Source organism: Amia ocellicauda, chromosome 16, assembly GCF_036373705.1.
Source record: "Amia ocellicauda isolate fAmiCal2 chromosome 16, fAmiCal2.hap1, whole genome shotgun sequence".
Classification (NCBI taxonomy): domain Eukaryota; kingdom Metazoa; phylum Chordata; class Actinopteri; order Amiiformes; family Amiidae; genus Amia; species Amia ocellicauda.
The window spans coordinates 11487692-11504406 of record NC_089865.1 but is presented as its reverse complement, the minus strand read 5'-3'; the positions used below and the strand labels follow the sequence as shown (position 1 = coordinate 11504406).

Sequence of the window (16715 nt, the reverse complement as noted above, 5' to 3'; positions counted from 1 at the left end):
TAGTTGTCTTCTGAGCTGATTTAGATTAATAGATCTTGTGGTACACAATGCAAGAGAATATTATTGGCTATTCTGCACATCTGTCGACTCAGTAGGGTCCTCAAACGTGTCGCATTTCACAGTATCTGTAGACCACTTGTCAGTTTCAATGGCTATTTAACAAAAAGTAAAAAACAATAATAATATATCAGGTCAATTTATGTCACACAGAAAACTACTGAGTACCAACAAAAACAGTAGGCTGTATCATTTTGTAATGTTTTCCATTTCTATATTTTTACTTTTAGGTTGTTTTAATTAACTTACCAGTGTGTTCATATATTGTTTATTATACAATACATAGGTTTTATTCAGATTAAGTTTCGCTATGTTAAGTTTCAGGACATACACAGCGTTTGGTCATTAATGTATAGGATATCATCCATACTGGTTGCTTGAGGGTTAAACAGAACAGTCTGTTGGAAATCACTAAGTAAATGCTATGGTCTTGCAAAGCCAAATATTATATGTGTTGCCATCTTCTTCACTGGCATTTAGTAGTCATGGTACCTCAACGGTAGACATAGACTGCTGTTTATTTTATGCTGTAAAAAGCACTGTTTTGCCATCCATGATAGTTTCAAGCTTGTACCTGGGACCACTGAAACTCTGATATACATTTTAAAACAACAGATTTTAGTATCTTGCATCGAGGCCCCTTGTTACAAATAAGGCTAGCATCCAAGGCAAACTGAAGTCTAGCCATAACATATTTTTACCGAGTCCCAAGGGAAATCAATGAGGAGCAGCCCTCTGGAGATGCAAAGCCCACACATCTCACTGATGACAGCTGGAAGAAGCTAAATAGAAATATGCTAGTATTTTATTACTAGCACTTAGCCTCACTAACTCTGATAGACAAACTTTCAGAAACTGCACTATTATTGATGTTTTATAAGAAAAGCCCATTTTAATTTATTTTATTTCCTCAAGAAATAGCCTGTGTAAACATAACAATATGGTGCTCTATAATTTATGGTAATCTCTTCAGTTTCACAATAGACTGTTTTCTGTGGTGTGTAAAAGGTAAAATTAAAAAACAAACCTGCGTGATGATAAACAGAAAATATATAGGAAATTAAATGAATAACTGTGGGTGATTTGTTGTGAACCGTCTACGAGAAAACATCCGTAGATACCACACTGCAGCAATGACTTACAGAATCTAACCTCAACAATATACTGTATGCAATGCAGTTTACTAACTCATTAATATGCATTAACGTTAATAAGCACCTGCCGTTAGGTGTCTGCTAATGAGTCAAGGTTGATTGCATACGTTATCTCACGGAAACTTCCGTAAAATAAAAAATGAGATGCCTGCAAAAACTTAAATGACCAGATTCAAAACACAAAACCCTGCAGCTCTAAACAGATATTTTCAAAGGGGAGCTATAGGGAGGGATTTGGGGCCATGCTCAATACTTCAGGAGTTATTGCTTTTATTTTAAGACTGCACCAGCTTTCACCCTCAATAAATTACAGTGCTCGATACCCTACCAGGAAGGTGTCAGAAATGAATAGTGAACCTGGCAGCAAAGATGTTTTCCAGTTCTTAAGCACCATCCTGTACTCTGATAGCATTGATTGGATTCCTGACATGAAGAGACACTCAAACCAGTAAAAAAATTATAGTATCCAACTAAAAATAGGGACCACATTCCCTTCAGCAAAACAACACATTTTCCAGCCCTACAGCCAGTTGCTACAGAATTTCTTATTTTCCAAGTTTTTCCTTTATAAAAAAAGAATCTGGCTGTGATTTCTACAGATGGTCCAAACGACATACTGTTAATACAACTAGCCTTGTGGTAGGAAATCTTGTTCAAAGACAGGATTCTCTGAGACTGGTTGTAGCTTTCACACCATCTCATTTCTTAATTAATCTAGGTCAACTTAAACTTTGGCCAGTGACTGAAGACAAAAACCTGAAGATTTCCTTGGGGCAGGAGTTGCGGATACATTACATTGAACATCAAGTTTCTGTATTTGTAGTATCTTGTATCTTTTTATTTATTATTTATCATGATTTTTTGATAAGCATGCTACTAAAAAACTGCACTAGATTTTCAAGGGAAAAAAGTTTATTTGATGAAAGGGGGAAAAAAGAAAAAGGAAAGGCACCAGAGATTCAACAAATGTCTCTTTTATATGCTTTCAGCTGATTAAGTTATTTTTAAAAGTATCACCTACAGGGTTTTTCTGCAGTTTAAAGTCTATTTTTCACTTAGCACAAGACATATATTTGAAGCGCGTTACAGTGCATTTGACACAGGAACGCAGTGCAGTGTGAATGATCACCTCTTGAGAAAACAATTAAACCTCAGACAGGCAGAGGAACAGCTTCCAAATCACTGTGAACAGCAACGCAAGACAGACAAAGAGCTGCAGTCCCTGGCTGTACTGTGGACTTAAACGGGCAATACGTCACTTCCACCATTTGGGTCGCTGTGAGGAGTGGTTCAATTCCAAGTGCAAAAGAATGCATTTGCTTTCACATTGAAATAGAAATAGAAATTGGCTGAGTAATGTGCAAACGTACTGAGTTTTCTTTCAATCCGAGACCCCCCCTTTCTAGTTTTCGTGGTCTTTGGTTTTGATCCACATCTGGGAGCGATTACATCACTATCAGATGTTTTGCATATCTAGCTCCAAACACATGCATGGAACTGCACTTGAATCAGCATCGAACCATAAGTTTGAAAGGCCTCTGTGATGCAGCTTATATAGACCTCCAGTTTAGAAAAAGCATCTTCCAAAGTGTTATAAAGGGTTAGGGAAGAGGAATCAGTCTGGTTAATTACGTATTCATTACATATTCAGAATGGTGCCTGCCATCACCATTTCCCAATGGGACCAATAATGACATGAAGAAAAAACTTTTAAACTAATTACAAATTTGACTTTATTGGATATCTCCCATGGGAGTCACTTTTCCACATTTTGTAAAATTTTTACAGACCCCATTTTACAGATTTCGGACACCAGAAGCCTGGAAGTTAATGGGTCTTACAATGTCCTTTTATTATGAACATTTGAATGGCCAATAAACCTGAGGCTATGTCTCCATTAGTTTTAGTAAGTACTGCAATATAACACTGCAAAGATGTAGCCCACAGCCTGGAAAGTAGAGTTGGTTATTAATTCATCAGTACATTTTAGAGACATTTTAGCACTGAAGAACAGGAGGTTTTGAAAGCTAGGACACAAGAAAATGTAATAACTTCCTATAACTTGATTCTAGAAATTTACTACTGTTAACTTGAAGGGAAAATAAACTGTACAATGCTACAAAATGTATAATGTTATAAATGGTTGAGGTTTTGCATACTATATACAACCATTCCACTGTGGAGACAACAAAAACACATTATGTCATTGAATAACTGATACATTATGCATGATTATATACAGTACAATGAATGATAAAAGGGCATTGAGTACCACAACTAAATAGATCAATAATGCTATTGGCAGTTATATCCTAAAAATCGTACAGCAGTACATTTATTGAACTGAAATATGGTAGTGACACCTGAACTACATATTTTACATAACTACTACCAGATTATTCTGTCAGTGCTTTTACAACCTTTTTAAATCCTTAGCACAGTTTCATGTTGATGCTACTGGGTAGTCACATTTGCACTACCTTTGAAATACAGAAAGGAAAAAAATGTATTCAGAGGGCCAAATATATTTTACTGTCATCAAACTACCAGCATTTAAAACAATAAACACAAGGTAATATGTTTTTTTCCACTATGTGTAATTTTTCGTATACAGTAGATCATTCTTTTAAATACTATTTTAAAACAACTTGGAATGTAGCATAAATAACAAATAACAATGTTAACATCACCAAAAGTGTTTAAACATAACTCTGGTTCAATTATTTAAATACATCATAACTCACCTAGAATTTGACTCTTCCCAAGAGCAGCAAACAGAACTTCATAACTTCAAAAATACAGAGGAATAAGTCTTGGTAACACAATGCCCGCTGCACACTTAAAAACATACATGGATTTTATAGCTAGAGATAGAATTTGAATTAATGTGACCAAGAACACATTGGAAGTGGTGGATAGGATATATATAACTACACATACCATTAAATTTAGATGACAAAGACAGAAGACACAGCTCATAACTTTTAAATTGTTTTATATTTGTCCAGTCAATTCATGTACCAATGGTAACACTTTATTTCATCCCGTGTTTCGGGGATATTCTTGCCTCGTATCTCTCAAGGACAAATCATCAAAAGGTCACCGTCTTACAGTTACTTGTGCCTGTATAGAAACGTGTACTACGGCAAAAACATGTATTATTTGGAAGTGTCCTATTCTCTTCGATTGTAAAACAAGAAAACAGTCTTTCATAAAATCAGAACATGGCAAACACTGAAGGCTAGTTAACTTTCTGTAGTAGGAACTGACACATTCCCCTTATCTCAGCTAGTGGTTAAGAACTAGGGCTAGATAATTCAAAATGATTTAACTTATGTATTGATATAGACATTTATAGAGAATAGTTTAATTTGAAAGATTAGTTTGCCTAAATCCTCATTAATTTGGAAACATTTCCCCTCAAAGCTGAACTATGAAAGCACTGTGTGCATATTTCTAATTGTTACTTTGCATATAGGTATATCTACCAAAGGGATAACTATTTTTTTTTTTATTTCAGTTTCTCGTGTGGTATACCTGTAATTTAAATTAAGAGTATATAATTCTTCATCCTATATTGCACTGTACTGGTAATTCTCCATACTGACAATAGTGACCTTTGTGTGATTGTTCTGTTTCTAAAGAAAAGCTTAAAAAGATAATTTTCAGATTCATTTCCTATTAATGGAGGGATAACAAGACATATTCAGAAAGTTCCACTTTTCAAAATTGTCTGGCATTAATGTTCCTTTTCTATTACGTTTTATCACAGTATTTTTTTCCTCTTTTCCAATTTCTGAAAAGCTGGCGAGAGCTCTGTGATGGAGCATGCCATTAAAGATTGATTTTTTTTTGTATCTTCACATTATAAAGATGCTTAACTTGACCAATCTATAAAAAAAATCTTGATATATCATGGGGTATGTGGTTGCTGCTGGACAACATTTTTCTTACTGCTGACCTTTTTTAAAATCTAGGCTATACATTTTATTTTTAAATGTGTGTGAAATTTATCTACTACTAGTCATGCTGCTTAAAAGACCATTTTGTAATTTCATGTGCACGGCTGAATCATTGATGAAAGGTTGAGTATATTTTTTAAAAGTCACAAATTTATTAAGATAAATTAATGAACTGTAGTCCATTAAGTGTGTTTTATTGTCAACTGAAGAACCATTCACAAAGCTGTATAGTCCAAGTTATAATTGAGATTATCCACTGTCTCAATTTCAACAATGTTTTCTGGTGATTATGGTAGTATAATATATATGGTTAATTAAAGTATTTGTATTTATCAGTTATATCTGTTCAGGGTTTATTGAGCACTTATTCAGCCTAGAGAAAAACAGAGTTAAAACAGGGGCGTGAAAACTTCTGACTGACACAAAAAACATTTTTAAATTTCAAATGAAGGGTGTGATATGTATATTTATTTGCAGTTCAGTCTAATAACATTACTAGTACGTCAGCTGGTGGTTTAATTAGTTTATATCAGAGGTGATTAGCTCGTTAAAAAAACACAGAAATGTCTGATTTAATCTAAAATGTCATTAACGTAACGGACTAATTATCTGTTGGATTGGCCAACATCTTTATGAAATCATCTTTAGCAAATGATGCTTTAGAGATGCTTAGATAAATTTTGATGCACTGACATAATACTATATGCTGATTTCCGAGGAAGTTGCTGGATCTCCAATTGTGAACGTCATATTGCTGGTTAATGTCACTAACATATATAATAATTAATCAAAAGGGGCATACATATTTCTGTTTCTCTACGTGTTATTTTGTGGCCATTAGCTATCAACTGAAGCCAGCGGAAAATAAAATATTTAATTAGCAGCACTGACAAATGACCCAGAGCAAATAACAAATTATCTCAGTTTGGCAAAAGTTAATCTCAAAGACCATCCTACAAAATCAGAATGATATATACAACAGACAATTCAACTTTAGTGGAAAAATTTAGTGGCATTTCAAAATGTTAACGTTTACTGAATACTTTTTGTTAGAAGCTGAACAGTATTCTTATGCGCTTCAAAATTACATGAACACAAAACGCTGCTTTTACAGAAATATCACTAGTACAGTGTAGTTTACAGACAGAGCACTACGAGTTGCATTAGTTTTTCACCACAGCATTGAAATCAAGCTGGATCATAAGAGGTGAAGTGACTCCAACTGTCTCTCAGTATGAGTGCCCATTATTGCTTTTTTTAAAGAAATCACTTAATGTACCTTTGTGTTCTCTCTGAAAGATAAATGTCAAACACTGATGCAATTCAGTGCTGTCAATCTGCCAATTTCCCCCCCCCCTTCCTCCCCAAATTATTTCAGTTATGCATACCTGATACATTCTTTCAATCTGCAACATTCATTTAATTTAACTCTTAACAAAAACAGGCTGTGTTTGAATGTCCTCACTGCTGATAACAATTCAACTCTGCGGCATATTTCACTAATTCAAAACCTAATAAGCGAACAGCTTACATTTATAAAGGTCACAATGAAAAATATGATCTAAAATGTAATTTAGTTCTTCTCTTGCAGTACTTAAAAAAAATAATAATTGGTATTTGAAGTAGATTTATTCTATACATTTTTTTGTTGTTTATTTACATTCTCACTACAGCATTAATCCAAAATGGACTAGGGCTAGCCAGTGTAATTAAGCACTGTAGCATAGGATACAAACAAAATACTACCAAGAGAATTTAGAGATTGCTTGATTCTAATGCTTTTTTTCTTGAGGCATTTGAGGTTATAACTCTAATGCATCACCAATGAGAGATGTTGCCCACAAATGGTGGGGCTGCAGGCAGCAATGAACAATTCCTACACCATTACACGTTCACCATGCACAGCTGGGATCATAAATGTCTACTTTCTTTTAAGAAGTAATTTATAGCTTTTTACAATGTTCTGTAACCACCAATTGCTTTTTTAACATGCATAAAGATTGGTAAGTAATGATCGAGGCTTTTACATCAAAAAATGGTAGACAAGCTCCATGAATAATTATTCTGTTTGCAACTGAGACTGTGCTACAAGTGATCATCGGAAGTTAAATAGAAAGTACGCCAAAACAACCTCTAGGTTAACTGCCCATGCCAATTAAGCCAGGGATTCAAACCTCAAGTGTAAAATTATCGATTTTAGGTAAAAAAGGCTTCAAACATGGAAAGCAAAACTAAACACAAATGGACTCATATGCTGTGTTTAGTAAAGTGAGTACTATATTAAAAAGTCATTTAGAACAGCCGAGTTAAATGACTCGACAAAGGACCCTGAAGGAGAGAACTAAAAAAAAAACAGAGAAGAAGTTGCCACCATGCAATTACATTTCCACTAACTCAGTGACACCCTAAACCCCACAACTCCTGCAACCATCTGACACCACTGCAGCCTGACCACAGGCTGAGAATTGGGTAGATGGATGCACCTTACAGACAAAAACCAATTAAAATGTCTAAGTAATGGTTGCTACACACTACATGAAGAGAAACAACCCATGCCTGATTTATATTTTAAAGTAACACATGACCCATTTGTCCAATCAGATTTCTATAGAGATTTCTATGAAGAAAATATAAAAAGGACATGGTTGAAATGACAAACCTCAGCACAATGTGATTGTAAACATTGTGACAAAAGTTGCTTTATTTTAAATAAATGTGGATTCATTAGACTTACTGTCCATTTCTCCTTTTAATGTTCTCATTTAAGAACATTAAAGAAAAGGAAAGTATTGAAAATGGACTGCATTTTTAATTATATTCCTCTAGATATTAATGTTCTAGGGATAAATGGTACAGCGGCAAGAAAAAATAATCCAAATAAATGTAATATTTTAAATCTTGATTCATTTCAAGCTGTGCCTGAAATGACACAATAGTCACAGTGGATGTCCAAAGATGTCTGGTTCCTTAGCTGCCTTGTTACCAACAGATCATGCATGTGCTGAGACAGATCAATGCACACAAGTTGTTATCAGTGACTTCTAAACTGCAGTTCATCTTTTTATAATTGGATTTGAGTCAGTACTTAAAAATAAGAATACATTTCCATGAAAAAAACAGACAAACTCCAAAACAGCATGAAAAATAAAGCAGATAATGTCTGATTAAAAGTGTACCGTGGAGGAAAGAACAAACAAGGGTATCATGGTCTGGGTCAGATGTTTCTTTGCTCATTAACATGGTTGTGCGATGAGCTGACTCACAGATGACAATGACAGAAAGTGAATTATTACCATCAGGTGATAAGGAAGATGAATGAAGTGCAATAAATGTTAGTAGCAGTTCATGGTCATCCCTCCCCAAAGGGAAACAAAAGGAGGACATAATGCACTCACACATGACAGATATGAGGAAGAACAATCTTGGTTTACTAGGAAACAGAAAACAACAGTCAGGATGAAACAACAGTGTGGGAAAAAATATATACTCCCTCAGGCACAGACTTCCTGATCTGACTACCCTCGACTGTCTCTGAAAGATACACAGGGATAGAATTTAAGAAAAATAAATGAACTCAAATATATTTTTTTACAAAGTGGCAAAGAATAGGACGCTACATAAAAAAAAACCTCTGTGCTACATTAAATATTTAAGAATGCAATAATCTCTATAAATTAACTCCTTCAAGTGACAAAGTCTTAAAGTAAAAATGAAAGGATTTGTTCCACGCTAGAATTGTCAGTATGGTAGCAAGACGTTAGGGCTTGTATTTTCCCAGGAACGGTGTTTTGTGACAGATCAGATGCACACAAAAGCATTTTGATGTTTGTGAGTAAAACTTTTCCTTCGTTTTATGTTAGACAAAGAGGGGAAAGTTTTTCAAGAAGGAAAAGGCGACGAACAGTGTATACAGTCAGCAGTCAAACAGGGTAGGCAGACCAGCAACTCGGGCTAAGGGAGATCATAGCAGATCGGCTGGCAATCTGAACATCGCCTGCTACATATATAACATAAACCCTCATGTTGTGACAGCAGAAGGAAGGTGGATCTGTGTTCTTGTATCTTTCATTTGGATAATGATCTAACACATTCAGCAAATGTTGCATGTATGAAAGAAGGCAGAAAGAGCCGCGCTTCTTCTGGAATGGCTTAATGAGTCAAGACCTCATTAAATGTTGCAAGTACCGGTGGCAGAGAAATTCAAAAGACAACACTAAGTGACTTTTTATGGATTGTATTTACATGTATGATTTATTTTGCTTATTAATGGTCTGCATATCAATACTTTATCATTTAGATTTTATTCTGTTATCTTTGTATGATATCTGCACTTCATAATCCCTTCATGTTTGTAATGAGCACATTTGGTGTTGTCTGTATTAATAGTTTATACATTTTGTATTTATTTATTTGTGTTCTCTAATGGGCTGTTATAATTCAGGAGTATTCAGGACAGGACAATATGTTGAGTGTAACACATGGAAATTTCAACTTGTAAACCGTTAATGAATTAACACCTGCATATGAACCTGAATGTGTTAATATTTAATTATTATAGCGAGAAACCAGAAAATTATCATAACAACCAAGGGAATGCTAGCTGGCCATTTTACTTAGTCCAGGTTTGGTTTCCTTGGGTGAGTTGTCAAGTCTGTTTTCGCATCATGGAACTGATATAATATGAGTCGTTTCAGTAGCTCAGCTCCGAGATCATGAAAAAGCTGTGCTACGGGAGGCAGGCATGTCCCCATTTCTAAATCATTAATAATTTAACTCCAGGATGTGAAGAAATAAAACAACATGACACAGTATCTTCATAGATATAGGAAACCCAAACCATTACGATGATTTTTTAATTTATCTGACTTTAGGTACCTGTAAGACCGTTAAGTGGGTGAGAAATTACCTTGACAGTTAGACACAGAGAAATCACTCAAAATCACAGATGACACCATTCAGAAGTGAGATAGGAAGCCTGGAGGCATTTCTCAAGGGAGTGCGATGAAAATGTTAAGGAAAGCATCACTCTTTCCACACAGTAATGCCTACATAAAGTCAAAGAGGGGTCAAAGTAAACATTTCTTTATACTTTCTACAAACAAATTATAATAATATTAATTATTCAGTGTAAAATAATATAAGGGTACATTTACAGAACGTAAAATTACTTACACTCTGAAAACTACATTCAAAACTCTATAATGTAATCTGACAAAAATAATTTTCATATTTTAATTTAAGATGTTATTTTCTGTTTTCATTGTAAGTTAATGTAAAGCATTTCAAAGTGACTGCTATTATGCCATATTAATAAAGTGGAGGAGCATGAAATAATCTTAAATGTGTATTTCCTACAATGTTCTAAAGTTCATAACCAATATTTATAGGTGGTTTTAACAGAAATAGGAAATAAAACAGAAAACACATCGCAACATAACATTTGTATATCTCAGTTATAGTAGGTACACACAGTCACATGTCTTCCAAACTTACAATAGATTTATAGTCGATTGTTTTGAGAAATCAATACTCAGTTTGGAATATAGCCAATAACCATATCATATATCTATAAAATTGGGTGAATCTAAAATCTTCTGTCTAAAAATTTCTAAAAACTGGAAATACTGGAATAAAAAGTAGACCACTCTAACTCAGCTCTCTCACATCCTCCTAATAAAGTATAAATACCCTGTCCTTATTACACACCCACAGCGTTCATCATTTCACATTGTTGAAGTGCTATGCCGCCTGACCTCAAGGATCTCATCGACCTGCTTTCCTGAGCTAGGCCCACACCCTGCTTCTCCACCCAAACACCTACTTCCAGCTCCCTTCAATCAACTGTAATGGAAATTTTGCCTGATTCCCATGATGAACTGTTCCAGGAGCTTAATTCCCTGCCTGTAACGGGGCTCCTCCACTCAAATCCCATTCCCATAGAGCCATCCTGTATACCTTCCCTGCTCCTGGCATCGCCTGCACCCGTGTCTGGCTCCCGACTCCCTTCCCTGACACAAAACTGTGGGATCTCCTAGCAACTGGACCCACAACCCACGCCTTTCCGGCAGCAGCAAGTAGACGCTCTTCCACGTTCACAGGTTTGGCCCCAATCGCTCCCTTATATCCCCTCCTCAGTGCTGGCCCCCAATGGCCCACTCTTCTAACCCAACAGCCCTTCTCACTGTCCTTGCATCCATCCATTCCCATCATTCCCTTCCTTTCTGTGATTCTTGCTAAGTCCCAGGGCTGCCCTCCGCCCCACCCATCCATCAAACTGCCATTCTCCTCCTGTCCTGTCAACTGCGCCTTGGGACCCAGCACGTCCTCTGCCTCTAATGCTTTCCTTTGGAGGGATCTACCTAGAAAACAAACTAGGGTCATAATCCACCATGGCAGTTCAGCTGGTACACATAAATGATCGTTCTGGCCACCACGCATTTATCTCTCCTTAAGCAGACACCCTTAACCAGTCTGCTATGCAAATGTAAAAGCTCCTCACCTTACTTCCAGATAATATCCCATTACCAATCCACTTTAATCCAATCATTCGGCACCCTTTCTTTCACTCAATTCACTAACAATATCAGCCTGCATCAGTTTTATTCTATTCAAATCTCACAGTTCTTCCGCTAAAGGACATTGATCAGGCATTCACTTTATAAACTCCTACAAGGTGACCCAAGCCCAAATCATCTCTCACCCTAAATAAACCTCCTTCTTCCAGGAATCCAAAATTTGAAACAGCACTTCCCCATTCTCTCCTGCCCATCACTACAGACACACTAAGACACGACATCATGACAATAAGTAACGGATACCACTCGTCTGTCATTCTGAGACCTATCTCTCCAAGCTTCGTTCCTACTAGCTTTCTTAGGATGCTCTGAATTCATGTCTCCCACCTCTCATTTTGACCCCCTTATTCACCCTTGAGGATCAGACCTCCTTCCAGATCATCAGCATTCCTTCTGTACTCGCTCTTTCAGTTCATACAATATAAAAATAAAAATAAATAAATAATAAAGAGGACAGTCATGAAATGTGAACATATAGGAAGGACCCAAAAGCTTTCAACATCTATTTCTATTTCATCTGCTTGCTTGACTGAATTATCAATATTGCGTTTTACAAGAAAATTACCATAACTTGCGAAATGACTACGCCTTATTAAATCTGAAAATGGGTTATGGTAAAACATGGAGATCAAGTTTATCCTTTGCTAACTGCAAACTGCAGACTGCACAAAATAGTAAATATTATAATAATGCCCTTTCTACGGTGCCCACAAATAAGGAATAATGGACAAAACATAATTGTTTTCCGAAATTATTTTAATAAGTCTAGTAGAAATGTGCCAATTACGATTCAGCTGTATTAAGAAAATCATTTTCTGCTTTGGAAAATCTTTTTTTGCTTTTAGTAAATTAAGTCTAATAATAAGAAAACCTATAAAATGTCAACAACTAATTTAAATTAAACTACCAAATCCTCATTTTAGAGTTATGTAGTGTTCCCCAAGGAAATTAAAACTGAAATAAAACTGTTATTAGTAGTTACAGTTAGGTTACTGGTAAGATGCCAAACACTCTCAATGTAAGAATCAGAGTGGCATCCAAAACTAAACATGTGGATGAGAAAGAAGTCCCACACAATAAAATATATCTTTATTTTACACAAGGGACGTGTCAGGCTAAAGCTGGGACTGTGTGGATAAAGGGAAAGTGGCATCTGTTAGTGGTCTGCCATGCAACATCTATACAGATGGGCGACAGGAGTTCAGTTTGCAGAAAATATTTCCAGCAAGACAATTACAATTCAAATGACGTGAAAACGCTTTGAGCTGCATATTGCTACAAAGGCATTGTGAAGGTGAACCTCTGAGAGTCAGATTTCACAGTTTCACGAAGCAATATCAAGTGGGAAAACCTACACTTTAAAAAGGAAACTGCCAATTGAAACATGTCCATCGCATCTATGTGCAAATACAGGTTACTTCTTAGCATTCAGAGCAGTTTGGATATTGGTCTGTTTTAAAACGCCGCACTGTAATTCAGGGCTTATTGTGCATGGTCAACCTCAGCAACAAAAAATTAAGGAAAATTCAATGAAACATCCTAACAACAAAAATGTATAATCTCTGCTTGAATCTTTTATCATTCATAGTAAGCATACATAATAATCTTTCGATAAATGCATTGCACTTTGTGTGAATAGGCATCAGTACAAATAAAATTAATTGATAAACAAATACAGTCAGTGATTTAACATGCTGCTACAAACTGGGACTCAAACAGACTGCTTGAGGAGCACTGGTCTTTATCTTTCAGGATGAAAAGGCAAACCAAGAAACTGCCAACCATGTCTATTGGATATGAAATGCATCCACACTTGTAAAACAATGGTAAATAGGACACATCATACAGAAATACTTGTACACCTAATGCACTCCAACTGTCGAGTGTGGTTTACAGCGACACCAGAAGCCTTTGATGGGTAATTCTAAATACTGTCCCTGTAATTGTAATTGAAATTAATTGCTAGGTATTGTGGGTAAAAATACTTCTTAAGCGCCACATCTGTCCTCTACAGACAAATCTAGTGACTTTAGCAGACTAACTTCATTGAAAGGGTAATTTGACTAATTCCTGAGAAAGCCATGTGCCTTTTACATCACATATAGTCCATGTCCATAACACCCACTGAAGAAAATAAATCAGCGCTTGGGATTGCTTTAATTCCCAATTATGAGTGGCTTGTACGCGAGTGATTTTTTATGTCATAGTAGCGTATACTGTGTTATATGTGTTATAAGTTGTATCAACGAAGCAGGGTTGACACCTTTAAAAAGCTAAAGATGACTCGCATTGTAAGGCAAAACGTACAAAGAAACACCTACTTTGACAGGAACTCAAAAGCCTATCTTCAGAAATGAAATGATGAATACTACTACCCACATATCAAACAAATAAATAAAGCAGTTGTTTTATATATAACAAAAAAAAAAAAAGACTCAAGAGGTGGATATTCATTTCCATTTGACTCCTTCTTCAAAATGCTTACAGTTGTACTAATTTGATTAGGTGTGTTGGTTCGAAGGGGACATTATTCCCTTTAGGGTATCAATGTGTTTAAATATGTTTATGTTCAATCATTTCAACTTGGAAATTAATATCAAACCTATCCACATTCTGACAGACATAAAATACATAAAGTCAAAGATATATAAAGACTGCATAGGGGAGCAAGCCTTACCTTTTAGTCTCGTCTTCCTAGAAAACCATGCACCATAATTGCAACTACCCCAGATGTGTCGTCTGTTTTCAATCAGTGCCCACCGTCAGTGACAACGCTGCGTTAAATGCACATTATCCCCGTGTATTGATGTCAAAGACGAAGGCAATACTGCAGCCCCTGGACAATGCAATGATACTCAGGACCCCCTCCGCCCAATTATAAAGTTGCACTGTCCACTGGAAATGCGCCTCAGTAACGCACAACGTCTCTGCAACATTGATCAGCCTTGCTGCAACGTTACCCGCCAGAATTGTACTTCATTTTTACAGTTGATAAAGTTCATATTTTAACCTAACCTTATCCTCCACTTACACTATTGGAAAAGTATGGGAATCTGAGCAGACACATCAATGCAATGGCATTATTGTACACACTCCCGGAAACGGTCTACATTCCTGAGCATCCACTATTGACTCCTGCGATGGTAAGTGAACTTGCACGATGCAAAGCCCACCGCCGTGCAATTACACAAAGTAGCAGCACTGTGTGCCTCGGCTCTCTCTATTCGCATTATTTTGCATTACATATAATACCCAGCTCGAAAACTGCCCAGACGCACACTTTCCAGCAAACGCATCCATCTCCCTCGGATTGCCCTCATAACCCAGACAGCGGTGAAGGATACACATCCCGCAGTCACCCCACAGCGGGGAGGTTTGCCAAGTTGATCAAACACACACCGACATATTGGCTTGTAATGAAATAACCATTTGGCAAGTAAACCAAGAGCGCATATCCATGAAGCGAGCAGAGCGCTGTCCCGGGCAGCAGAGATGCAAAGTCCTGCACAGCATCCCCCCGGAGTGCACGTCCGACTGGAGGACACGAGTGGGGGGGGAGGAGATGCATTTTCTCACAGTAATCCAACAAAGCCAGACTTGTTCAAAAAGAGAGACTAAAGCATCGTACCTGGCAGCAAAGCGTCCTGTAAGCCCTAACTGGTGTGGACGTGAAGGTTACCCTCAATGCCCCTATCCTAAAAGGCAGACACATTTCACCCGAAGACGTCCACAGTAAAACACCTCGTACCTACCGGCTGCGTTGTCTCCATCCCGGAGAGACTAGTAGTGGTGCTGATGCTACGACTGTCCCCAGATCAGCATCTCTGGACAAGAAACTATCGGTCTCAAAGAAACATGATAGCGGAACATAGGCTCGCCTGTGCTGTTGACAAGAGAGCTACCCAATCGGCAGCATCGCGACCAGCAGGCCGGCCAATCCGTCTGTTAGAGACACACGGGGATGTGCAGCACGGTAGACTGTCTCCGCAGATGAGTGTGTTTGTCTGTGTGCTGGGGTTGCAAGTCTCGGATCAAAATCAACAGGGCTTTGCTTCTGTCATGCATGTTGATCAGTCGTATCATTTGTCTGCGGTAACAGCGATCCATGCATGGTGCGAATCGATCAAAGCGTTTGTCAAATCCGATGTAACTTTTGCTCTTCAAGACCACGGTTGTGTGTGGTTTTTTTGTTTTTTTTTTTAGTCACAGCATTCATGCACGCTTAGATCAAAAACATAACCTAGGAACATCCAAGAAACCAAAAAGACAATAGTATATATAACACACACACACACACACACAAAAAGGTGACTCTTATTAACACTTTGTGTCTTGGTGATGTTGTGATATTGTTATGCAATGAAGTGCTATAATCTCAGTCAGTGCCGCCCACATCATCCATAGGTGCAGTGCTCGCCTCTTCAACATTGCAGCTGGACCTCCTCACAGGAGCCTGTCAATTATTACACACGTCCAATTTACACAAGTATCCAGTTGACAGCCTAGTGCTTCAGCTGCACAAGAAAACAGGACTGTTCATGTTAAATTGCCTTGGATTGTCTTGGTGATGATAAGAGTTCAGTCTGTTTTAAAATAAAGTGCAAATTACAATCTCTAAAACTAGAAATATTCCAAAACCCATAGCCAATTAATATGCCAATTATCTCACCATGTCTCTCAAAACAGTTCTAATGTCACCTGTTAGCTCATAAACTCTTAGTAAGTCTCAGCATTAAAAAAATAAAATAGAAATACACTAGTTGTCAGTTTAAATTAAGCATCCCTAGAATATTACAAACATGAAAGAAACCTATACCTATTTTTATAGGTATAGAAAGGCCCTTTTTGGTTTATTTTTTATTCAACTCTTGACACTGACAGTGTGTCTTTTTGATGTTATGCTAATAACTCAATAAAGAGAGGATCTTTCACATTTTGAATCCTGCCCTCAATTGCGCCATTTTTAG

At 36.9% G+C, this 16715-nt stretch overlaps 1 protein-coding gene across 1 annotated transcript in view; it reads right to left on the bottom strand.

The window, feature by feature from the left end:
- The window catches only part of b3galt1b (UDP-Gal:betaGlcNAc beta 1,3-galactosyltransferase, polypeptide 1b), a 97442-nt gene extending 81835 nt beyond the window's left edge, over window positions 1-15607 (bottom strand). Inside the window, exon 1 of the mRNA XM_066688204.1 lies at window positions 15501-15607. The gene's annotated coding sequence lies outside the window, so the exon portion shown is untranslated. The remainder of the gene's footprint in view (window positions 1-15500) is intronic.
- Window positions 15608-16715: the final 1108 nt, after the last annotated feature.